General features: G+C 34.7%; 1 pseudogene; it reads left to right on the top strand.

Annotated features, from left to right (window-relative positions):
- The first annotated feature begins 9,496 nt into the window (after positions 1 to 9,496).
- Positions 9,497 to 11,346, top strand: LOC125197038 (ABC transporter G family member 10 pseudogene; annotated as a pseudogene).
- Positions 11,347 to 12,131: the final 785 nt, after the last annotated feature.

Here is a 12,131-nt window from a genome sequence, read left to right as displayed (position 1 = left end):
AGTAAGGTCTTTCGTCACCCCCGAAAATATAAGGGTATGATTAGTTAACGCCACTTCAAAATTGATTTGTTTTAAGACTTGAGGCCTTATTTCTCGTAAAATATTGAACCCGAGATTTTGGTTATACACGACATTTATCTCGGGTTTGCAAATATATTCCATATTTGAAATTGTTACTCATTTGAACATTGTTCCCGAACATATTCAAATTAGTCAATGTAGAACGTGTATAATTCCCCAAATCCTTACATCCCGTTGGAATGTTGAAATTGAATTAAAAATATTTAGAATAATTAAATAATAATAATAACATAAATTGCAATTAAAAATAAATAAAAAAACTTATTACTAATACTTACCATGAGGTAACGCATGTCGGAGCAAAAGCCCATGATAGAGGTAACATTGTGCCGTCATGTGCTCCATATGCCTTGCCATGGCCTCAACATTATACCTTCACCACCCTCGCCATGGCCTCCGCTGCGGCCACATCTCCACCTCCACACCCATTCGCTATCTGAGTGTTAATGAAAATCATGACAATATTGAAAAATATTGTTTTTCAAAAATCAAGAATACACATAGATTCACACGTCAAAAACTAATCTAAAACTTATAGATGAATAAAAATACATAAAAATGAATAATATTACGAGGAATAAAAATTGAAGCTCTAGCTTGAACCTCTATCGTGAAACTCAAGTTTTGAAAATGAGATTTTAGGATGGTTGGCCTACTGTGCCTAAAACCATAGCACAGTTTGTTGTATCACAAAACGTGCAAACTTGTGCATTAAATGAATTAGTAGTCAATTTTCTTTTTCTTTCTAACTTCTCAATATTTCGGTATATCGTACTAAACTTCTGTATATCTTACTGAGACGGTATACCGAACTTTGGTACACTATACCGTTTTACCATATAAATTATTAATGGATATATTTATCGTTTTAATCCAAAATATTAAATTGTATTATTATGTAATTGGTATGTACGATACATACTTTAATTCGATACATATTTTAGACTATCTGTACAAGTAATATTCATTTTATCGGTAATATTTTAAGTAATATTCGTTATATTTGTTAAAATACACCGGTAAATTCGTTGTAATTGTTAAAATTTTTTGGTAATATTTGCATATATCGGTAATATTCGTTATACCGGTATATACTGTGGTAAATCTTTTTATTGTTTTTCCTTTTTAATGTTTTTAAATACTCTCTCCGTCCCATAAAAATATGAGCAATGAGTATGACACGAGAATTAAAACAAAATTAATAAAGTAAGAGAGAAGAGGAGAAAGTTATGGTAAAGTAAGAGAGATTAGGAGAATGATAGTTAAAGTAGTGTTAGTGGATAGTGGGACCTACATTATTAAATTGATATATAACTTTACAGAAATGGAATGCACATATTGTCGTGGGACGGACGAAAATGGAAAGTGCACATATTTTTATGGGATGGACGAAAATGGAAAGTGCACATATTTTTATGGGACGGAGGGAGTAGCTTAAATTTTAAATGGAATCAAGTCGCCGCCGCCTCCGAAGATATTTCATGTACGGAACGCCGCAAGCCCTAGACGCCAAATTCCCTAAATCCAAAAAGCAGAAGCAACTAGTGCATTTGGCACACGAGGTTGGGGTGGACGACAGTAGAATAATAATCTTCATCTCTCTAATTCATTGGCTTTTGTGCTTCAAATCTATACAATACTGTAGTTGTTGCTCGAACATTTTTTGTTTGCACTTATTCTGGTATTCATTAGGTGAGGAATCGGTGAGGCTTTGTGGGCACTAAGGAAAATGCTAAGTTAGATCATTACCATTTTTTCATAAATTCAAAGCTTCCGCTCTCTCACGTGTCATTCAATTATCCTTTTCTGCATCAAAGTGGCGTATTATTTTATTTTTTTCGAAGTCCTAAGATCTCATCCTTTTAGAATATCTCTTTTTTGCTCTAGGTAGTTGCACAATCAAAGATCTTTTTTGCTCTTAAATTAGATAAATTCATGGCCTAGATCTTGATTATCTCATCTTAGAATGGTCGACCATATGAATGGGGAAGGAAAGGAATAAAACATAAAAAATTAGAAGAGAATCTTAAATATGGTTTGAGTCCAATCCTGTTTGTAGATATACCTTTTATTCCTATGAAAACAAATGTAATGTGGTTGAATCATTTAACAATTGACACTCTAATCAGTTAAGGTGGGAATGTGATAACAAATGGAATGGTCACTGCTATGTTCACATTTCTGTTATTGTTATGACTTTGTATCTGGAATCATCACTCCCAATGGGATCCCCATTCCTATTGGGGTGGGAATGTGTATGATCATTCCCATTGACCTAATATAGCTAATTATTATTATAAAAAGTTTGAATTGTTCATTATTATTATTGGTAGTTAATTTGGAAAAGTTACAACAATATTCAAGCTCTTGTTTAAATAAATTGGACATGTATATAACGACGTGGTTTTGATGAAGTGGTGTCATGTTAGATTTAGTTTTGACTGACAATAAATTTGTTGAAAAATTACAATAATGTCAGGTTGTGTACGACCTTCAAATTTCTTATATGTAGGCGCCGATGATCGTTTACTTTTCATTTAGTGGTAATGTTGCATATCATTGTCATATTTGTATGCATGTGGTAATGACTCTCTTGCTACTTGTTATTTGCACCTCAGTTGCTTCACTTTATATACCGCTCTTTGCTCGGCTAGAGACATGTACGCGCATACATATAGGCGTGTTTATATATGTATCTAAATGAAGGAGACAACCAACACTTCATTTTCTTCTTTTACTCTGAGTTTCTTTTCTAAGCTCGTAGATAATGTAGATTAATTAATTATGTATGGACTAATGGAAAACTTCGTAACTAAATTAAAAAGTACTTCTATTAAAGGAATTTCATGTTTGGAATTATGCTGATTAACCCCACATATTCTGGTGGAATTGTGGCTGTTTGTGTTAACCTTGTTGATGAGGTTAGGTGCTTTTATATGCAAAATTGGAAAACTTTTCACTAATGTCTTACTCGGATCATTGTTATTTTAATTCCAAAGTTTGGATTTTGTACTAAATTATACCAAATCTTTATAGTTGGAAATGCGACATTACAAAAAAAAAAGCAAATAAATTTGCACAAATTGTTCCCATATGCATTAATCAACACAATATATGAGCTATAGAAGTAAAGTAACGATTTCAAATTCGATCAGATGTTGAATCTGCACAGAGGTTTGACAACTAATTAAGAACATTATAATCTGCATATTGATATATATCTTGTACTATATAAAAAAGAGGGGAAGTGTTAAATGTATTAAAAACTAAATAATGTTAATAAGAAAGTGTGAGCTAGGTTGTTTGAAGTGGGGAGTTGAGGCCCTCTTGGGAAGACAATGAATGCCTCCTGGAAGAAGAAGGAAAAGGAAGCGGCGTCCGAAAGGAAGGCCGGCGCCTGAGATGGTGAAGAGTCCTCTTTGTATAGCAAGTATGAAACACCGACATCGCTCTCTCCTTCAACTTAAGTATTATAAAGAACAAAAATACGTAGGCTACCAAAATGACTGCAACGGCACCCAAATCTCACCATTTCGAGTGGCGTAGAGATATCCCTAGCAATGAGCTTAGAACATATTCCTCTAGCTTCGGCTGCCCCTCAACTGGACCCTCGAACTCCATCCCGATCATGTCATTTTTATAGGCCCCCTGTTGGCAAGGTGGATACAGATGGTAAACGAATAAATAAAATACAGTATAATAATTTTTTTCTCTTTCTTATTTTACTCTCTCTTACTTGAATGGTTTCTCTTACTTGAATGGAGGAAGTATTTGAATAATGAGTATTATAATCACCCCTCAATATACGTCATACGAGGTTTTGAAGTTATGACTTTCGGATTCATCGATGGAGTGATGAGAATTGCAAACCATCATCTATAAAAATAACATGTGTTAAAGAGTAGCATTTTCTTATTCATAAGATCATGTCTGAGAATTTTTTTTATTTCAAATTTGATGTATATTTCTTGAGTTTTATTCAGATTAACATTTTGTGCATTAACAAGTAATTTTTCGAAATTAATATAAACCTTTGACAATCGAAGATCTTCAATTTTCATAGTTTGGATTTTGTTTAAAGGGCTCTGTTTTGTTTAGGTGATTATATTTTAATCTCCTAAAAATTTCGATTAGGCAAAAAATTTGATTCAATATTGAGCATTCATATTTAAAAGAATATTTATGAATGATTCTAGATTACTAGTGTAGTGCTGCATGTCTAAGAGACTAAGAGCGATAGGTAAATGGTGAAGTAAAGAAAATTAACTTTTAAATTTATCTTTTTAAAAAATAAAATTCATTCTTTAGTGCAAAGTATACTCCTTCCGTCCAAAAAAATAGCTTTTGCCATTTTAGGACGTCCATAAAAAATAGATTACTTTCTAAAAATGGAAAGTTTATCTCTCATACTTTTCTCACTTTTTCTTCCCTCTCTCATACTTTACTCACCTTTTCTCCCTATCTCTCTTACTTTACCTATTTTTTCTCCTCATCTCTCTTATTTTACCAATTCTACATTAAAACCCGTGCCGAACAACAATAGATCTATTGTTTGTGGACGGAGGGCGTATTTAAGAAGGTATTATACATTTTTTAATTATGGAAATTCATCTTTATCTATTCTTCAGATAAAATGTAAAATATTAGCTATTTTTGTTTACTTTTTTGAATTTATCATTTTCTTTTAGAGTTCGTTATTTTTCCAAGATGATATATTTACCTTTTTGAATAAGTAAATGAGAAATATGACTTTTCATTTTACCTTACTACAACAAAAAAAGTCGTTAAAGTAATTTTTAATACAATTAAGTACACTAATTTGTGTTACTAAATATACTACCAACATTTAAAAAAAATTCTTATTATTAGTGTCCTAAATAGTAAAGATTAAGTTAATTTGTCTTTAATTTGTCTCGATTTTTATATACTTTGTAAGTTTTTTTTAGTACCTCTTTCATTTGGAGATCCTCTAGTTACTCTTTTTATTACTACTAGTATCATCACCCGTGCTATGCACGGGCCATATGTTTTTCACTTAATATAAATACTATGAATTCTAAATATTCAACAAAAAAAAGAACTACGTACTATATTTTATTTATGAGCTGAGAAAAAATAATAAAGGGAGAAGATAAAATGGAAGTAATGATATTTGATATTTTCATTTTAGCAAATGTGTTAATTAGAATGGATGGAGTACCTAGTACTCCCTCCGTCCCACAATAGAAGTCATATTTGGTGTGGCACGTGCTTGAAATAATTGTTTAATACGTAGTACTAATTTATAGAATATTGTTTTCCTTTTATATATGTTGACCAGTTGTAATTTATCTAAACTGAAAATGAATTTATGAGCAATATATTTTGTTTAAATGATTTAACTGAAATTACTAATTGCAATGAGTTAGAAATTAGTTCCTTTTTGAAAATATAAATACGTAGATAAATTTTAAAATATAAAAAAAAATATCACAATTTGTGAGTAATATGTATATGGCATACAAAAACGATTTATTCTATTCACAATTTTTTTTCTTATTGACGCATAATGATAGACAAAAATGTAGATCCATAGCCAATGAGATTTATTTTTCTTTAAGAGTAAATGCCAAAATTGGTCCTGAACATATGGTCATTTACGTTTTTGGTCATAAACATTATCTTTTGGATTTTTTGGTCCTGAACATATGAAAATTTGATCATTTTGGTCCTCGGTCAATATTTTCGTTAAAAACTAACGGTCATCAGGTTTTATCCCGATTTTGACCAAATTAGACTTTTAATTCTAATTTTTTACTCCCTAATTATTTTAGTAATTATTTTAGTAATTATTTATTTAAAATCAGATTTAAATAATATGAAAAATAAAATGAAAAATTGTAATTCCTCTTCTCCTACACCCCAATCTCCATCTCCGTCAATCCAACTCCATCATCATCGCCAACAACACCTACCCCGACTTCAACAGCTCCGCCTACGCCCCAATCTCCATCTCCTGAAAACATAAAATGACCATATGTTCAGGACCAATTTTTAGTTTCTAGATATTTTAACAATATATTTCTCTACTTTTCGTGTATGGTTAGAATTCATCTTTTTTCATAAATATTTCTTTTTGTTTGGTATACATACATTCACTTTACTATAAATCAAACTTTTTTTATTGAATTTTTTCTTAATGCAGTGAACGTTCTATAAAATCCACCTCCCGAACCCCCCTGAAAACTGGGATTGAGGTGGATGTGAATTTGTTTGAAACAACCTCTTTCTTTCTTTGCTACAAAGTGAACTATGGATAGATTTTGTGTAGGTGCGTAGCAGCGTGAGTTTCACTTTTGGGAGATGAAGAAAAAGAATGATGAGTAATTGAGGTGTTAAATTTGGTGTCTTTTGGTTTTAGAGTGAGGGAGATCAGAAGTCACGGCGCTGGAGTAGAAAAGGCGCCACTCTTGGGCTCAACAAGTTGATTTGAAGATTGTAAATTAATTCCTTAAGCCCATGTTACTTGTAAATAAATTAACTGGGTTTTATATTTATTCTATAGATCCAAAATAAATAGATTCCAATTAAATCCTTTAGCAAGCTCTAAATAAAATTTTCGGCTTGAGAACTCGTCGTCCTTTCGAGAATTAAAAGATAGCAAAAAGTCGGGGTGTTACATGACAACGGGTCGAGGGCGAGGTACCGTCTGCTGTTTGACCCTTTGCATGTACCGCTCTATCTCGCGGTTCATGTAGGCCTCCATAGCCTCGTTCATCTGCCGTTCGTACTCCTCAGCATCCCCACCACTACCACCACTACCACCACTGCTACCACCCGCGTTACTCATCGTTCGATGTTTCTCTTGTACAGAAATTTAGAGAGAGAGAAAACTCGTTAAAACAAGTGGCGCAAATGAAAATGAAACTAAAATCGCGTATATATAGTGTTTCAAAAAAATTTAAAAAATAAAAATAAAAAACGGCGCTAGCCGATCGCTCGCCGATCGGCACGCCACAATGGCGGCCAGCGCATCGGCGAGCGCCTGGAAATCGGCGTGCGCTCGCCGATTTCTACGCCGATTTGCCGCTGGCCGGTCCCAATGGTTCGGCTAGCCGACCGGCTAGCGACGCGAATCGGCTAGCCGGTGCGCTAGCCGCCATTGTGGATGCTCTTATATATTTATAGAATATGTAAAGTAGTTATAGTGCGTTGACGACGATCCCAACTTAATTATTTATTAATTACGTGGAAATTTGTTTCTTATTTTAATTTGTAGTGATTAATATAATAAAATATCTAATTAATTGATCATTTTATATAATCTACAATTATTGGCTTTGACCTCAGATTCCATAAATGCTGCGATATTATTTTTTTTAAATTTTAATTTGTAGTATTTTCAAATATGAAGCGCTGACCTAGAAAGAAAATAATGATCAACTTGAAATTTTATTACTCCGAATTTTGTATTGTCGTAAAAGGATTGACCGATTCACAAATACCATCTTCAACTGGATATTCTTTATTATTACTATGTTGCAAAAATATATAGGTTTAATATTATAAATATTTAAATAATCCTACTGAATTACAACAGCGACGTATCATACAACCGAGCTGCAGTTGAAAATTTATATCTCTCTGACTTTTTCTAAATATTTATAGTTAAAAAAGTATAGATTTTGGTCAGGTGAAGTGTTTTTGCAAGCATGCAAGTGCAGCTTCTGTTTGACAACAAAAACTGAATTTTAGATTTTAGAAATTAGGATTATTTTTATTTTTTATTTAATTATGGGGGTCAAATATAATTTTTTATGCAAAAAATAGATTTTTTCAACCTTATGCAAAAAAAAGTTATTTTGGATTACTGCATAGACAGAGCTGGCGGCAGTGGGGGCACTGGACCCCTTCCAATTTAGTTAGTAGAACTTTCTTTATTTTATTATTTTAGTATAATAAATAAGTCTAGTGGTAGAAAAATAGAGCCCCCCTGCATTATAATCGATATATTCTCAGTTCCAAATTTAGTTCTCAATGCTAGCTAGTTGTGTTTCAAATTTTCAGTTAATGTGTTTCTTTTTAAAGTTCTTAATTGGACAACAATAAACTCTATTAGATGGAGCCCCTTAACAAAAATTCCTCAAATCCCTGTAATTCGCAACAATAAACTCTTAACCTCGTTAATTTTATCCTTAAAGGTAAAAAAAATAAATTAAAACGCCAATTTCCATCATTTTCAAAAAATCATTTTCAAAAAACATACCCCAAACATTGGCCATAAAGTATGAATATTTAACTCTTTTATTATTATTATTATTATTATTATTATTATTATTATATAAAATGAAAAGCGAAATGATTGTACACGTGTCTAATTGCAAAATAATTTTCTTGGCAAAAATTGAACAAACATTTTCAATTATAATTGCAGTTGCCTAGGTTATAGTGAATCAACATACGAACTTAAAAGTAGTAATGCTGGTCCCTGCATATTAAATGATATTATGTAAATTAATATATTAAAAGTATTAGGAGTATATCTTTTGACATTGGTAATATCAATTTTTAATGCTAGGGCTTCGGAAGAGTAGATAAAGATGGTGTGATTTCATAAACATAGGCAAAGTGATTTTAGCTTTTAGAAATAGTAATTCATAAGGATTATTTTATTGAATTTTTACAAACAGAACTGTAACGACAATTCAGTCATTAATTCACTTCTCATAGTTAGAATACACAACATAGCACTTGTGATCCATGCACTTATATCTTCAATTATCAAAATAACCATTTTATGGGCAGTCATATTGTGGATGCTTTCATTGTTTATAAATTATCGTGCCACTAATATTTGTCGAGACATCCTTCCTCATCGAGAGAGAACCCAAAAGAAACATGTGATCAGTGTAAGTGTGTAACATTTTATTGATAGAGAATCCTAAAGAAAATATGCGTGAATTTAATTCCATTTATTATGTTAACATGAATAATTTGCTCTTCAGTTATTTAGAATTTTCTGGTCACAGTTCATTTATAGAAATACTGTTGATAATCCAACCCACATACTTAGAGCAAAAATCATTAAATACAAAAAATCAATCACAATAGTTATGCTAATTACTCAATAACTACCATACAACATTTCATGTGCTCCCCCCTCTCTACCTACCTAGCACAAAATTCACGTTGTGAAGTGGGACAATTCAACTTGAGCTAGCCCACATGATTATTACTGCTTCTGATTCATCTGATTGACTAAGGTTTTAGCTGTCCAAAAAAACATTATCTCAACCGTTTGAGGCGCAATAAGGCACTGCGTCACGAAATAAATACACTTGCATGCATTCATACACCTCTCTCACTACCTATAAAAAGGGGCTACATTTTCAAGAATTAGCTCATCTTCCTTGTCTACCTCTCTCTCTCTCTCCAATCATTCCCTTACCAATGGAGCCACCCATTATTTCCCACCAACAAATTACTCACTACAAGCTCAACACCGAAAATGTCTCCTACAAATTGTCCCCAACACACAACTGGCTGCCCTCGACCTTGTTCGTCGAGGACAGCCAATTTTCCAAGTTTGTCCTCAGGGACGTCACTTGTGACGCCAACCCTGGGCAACTGACCGCGATTGCCGGCCCCAGTGGGGCTGGCAAGACAACACTGCTGGATATTCTAGCAGGGATGATCATCCCAGCCAGACTCTCCGGCAGTGTTCTGGTCAACAACCGGGTCATGGACCCAGACCATTTCCGAAGGGTTGCAGGCTACGTCACCCAAGACGACGCGCTCTTTCCCCTCTTAACCGTCGAGGAGACGCTCACCTACAGCGCCTGCCTCCGGCTCAAGGCCGGCCGCGACAAGGCGGCCGCCAGAGTGCAGAAGCTGCTCAAGGAGCTCGGGCTGGAGCACATCAGCGGCGTCCGAGTTGGCGACGAATCGAGCCGGGGAATCTCCGGAGGCGAGAAGCGGCGGGTGTCGATCGGAGTGGATTTAGTGCATGATCCATCCGTTCTTCTCCTGGATGAGCCGACGTCGGGGCTGGACTCCGCTTCGGCCCTCCACGTCATATCGCTGCTCAAATCTATGGCGAAGAATCAGCACAAGACGATTGTGGTAACCATTCATCAACCCGGGTTCCGGATTCTCGACTTGATCGATCATGTTATATTGCTCAGCAACGGATCAGTCATGCACAACGGCTCTCTGGAGTTTCTTGAGGAGCGGATCAAGGCGGCCGGCCACGTCATTCCTTGCCGCGTCAACGTGCTTGAGTTCGCAATTGATGCAGCTAATGAAGCTTTGCAGCAAGAACAAGGTGTTCAAGTTGAAGATGTTGAGGCACAGAAACAGATTGATGTTGATGAGGATGATTTCTTGGTTAATAATCATGAAAGAGAAAAGCATGACCTGTACTGCAATTCTCATCTGGATGAGGTTTTCATCCTCAGCCACAGATTTGCTAGAAACATTTTGCGAACAAAACAGCTATTCGCGGCGAAAACAATCCAGTCATTATTAGTAGGAATTGTGCTAGGCACAATCTTCATTGATGCATTTGGTGAGAACGAGGGAAAGAAGGTGCAAAACCAAGTAGGGTTTTTCGCCTTCACTCTGACATTTCTGATCTCTACAACAACGGAAGCTCTGCCGGTTTTCCTGCAAGAGAGGAGGATTCTAGAGAGGGAGACGTCCCGGGGAGCATACCGGATCTCTTCCTACATGGTGGCCAACACTCTCGTCTTCCTCCCTTTCCTCTTGATAGTGGCGCTATTATACGCGACACCAGTGTATTGGATTGTGGGGCTGACTCGAAATATCTCACAGTACCTCTACTTCACTATGGTAGTGTGGATGGTGATACTAATGGCCAACTCCTTCGTCGCATGCTGCAGTGTTCTGGTGCCGGATTTCATCACAGGAATGTCGCTCACCGCTGGAGTGATGGGGGCCTTCTTCCTCTTCTCCGGCTACTTTCTCACCACCGATTCCATACCCAAATGCTGGAATTTTATGCAGTATTTGAGCGTTTTCAAGTACCCTTACGAGAGCTTCGTCATAAACGAGTTCGGAGGGGAGGAGGGAAGGGCCAAATGCATGGAGAGAATTGAAGGTGAATGCTTGATCTATGGCCATGGATTCTTGATCCGACAAGGGTTGAAGGAGTCTCAAAAATGGATCAACTTGTTCATGATGATGAGTTTCATTATTGGTTATAGATTTTTAGGTTATGTGTTTCTATGGTACAAGTGTTACAAAACAAGAAATTAAATACTTTCAAGACAATAATTTTACTATATTGCATTAATGTGTGCATAAATTAACCAGGCAAAAACATTTTAGATCGAACCACACTGTCCATGAGTAGTTGCTTAGAAAAACTATTGTACAGTATAAAAATAAGGATTAATTGGATGCAAATTCACCAAGTAAAACCAAATTATTCCGGTTTTTGCTGAAATTTATAATTCGGTGAGTCGTGTGTTTTCAAATTCTCCACAAATCTGCTTTGAGTTAGAATTCTAACAATTCAAATAGTTGAGATATATAAGCATAAATAAGCAGAGGGCGAATTTGAGGGAGAAGTAGAAACTTTTTAGAAACTGATTTGTGAAAATTGTTAGGATTATTCACATTAAAATTTATGGGCTGATATAGAATTAATTTCTAGGCCCATTTTTAGTTTATGGGCTACTCTCTAGACTCTCGACTATAAGTTCAAGAAATAATGTTTTCTTTCGTCAAAAACAATAATATAGACTTTGGCAATGGGCTTTTGATTGGTGCAAGTAATTTTTGTTAAAAGCATACCATAAAAATAGGGACTTGAATGAATCTTAATGCTAAATTGTTAAATTAGAGGAGAGATACAAGAAAACGTGAGATATTGTTAAATTCGAAAGTCAAATCTCAAGTTGCCATTACATACACACACAGTATGCTCATGCACAAACGCACACTGTTCACACACACACAATATGCACATCATCTTTGTGTCCTCACTATTGCCTAAGTGAGTACACATTATGGTTATTATCTATTAAAATGTTTTTACTATATATTGT

Source organism: Salvia hispanica, chromosome 4 (genome assembly GCF_029641045.1).
Source record: "Salvia hispanica isolate PSC_SH4W2 chromosome 4, Shi_PSC_v1, whole genome shotgun sequence".
Taxonomy (NCBI): Eukaryota; Viridiplantae; Streptophyta; class Magnoliopsida; order Lamiales; family Lamiaceae; genus Salvia; species Salvia hispanica.
This window is presented reverse-complemented; position numbering and strand designations above follow the sequence as displayed.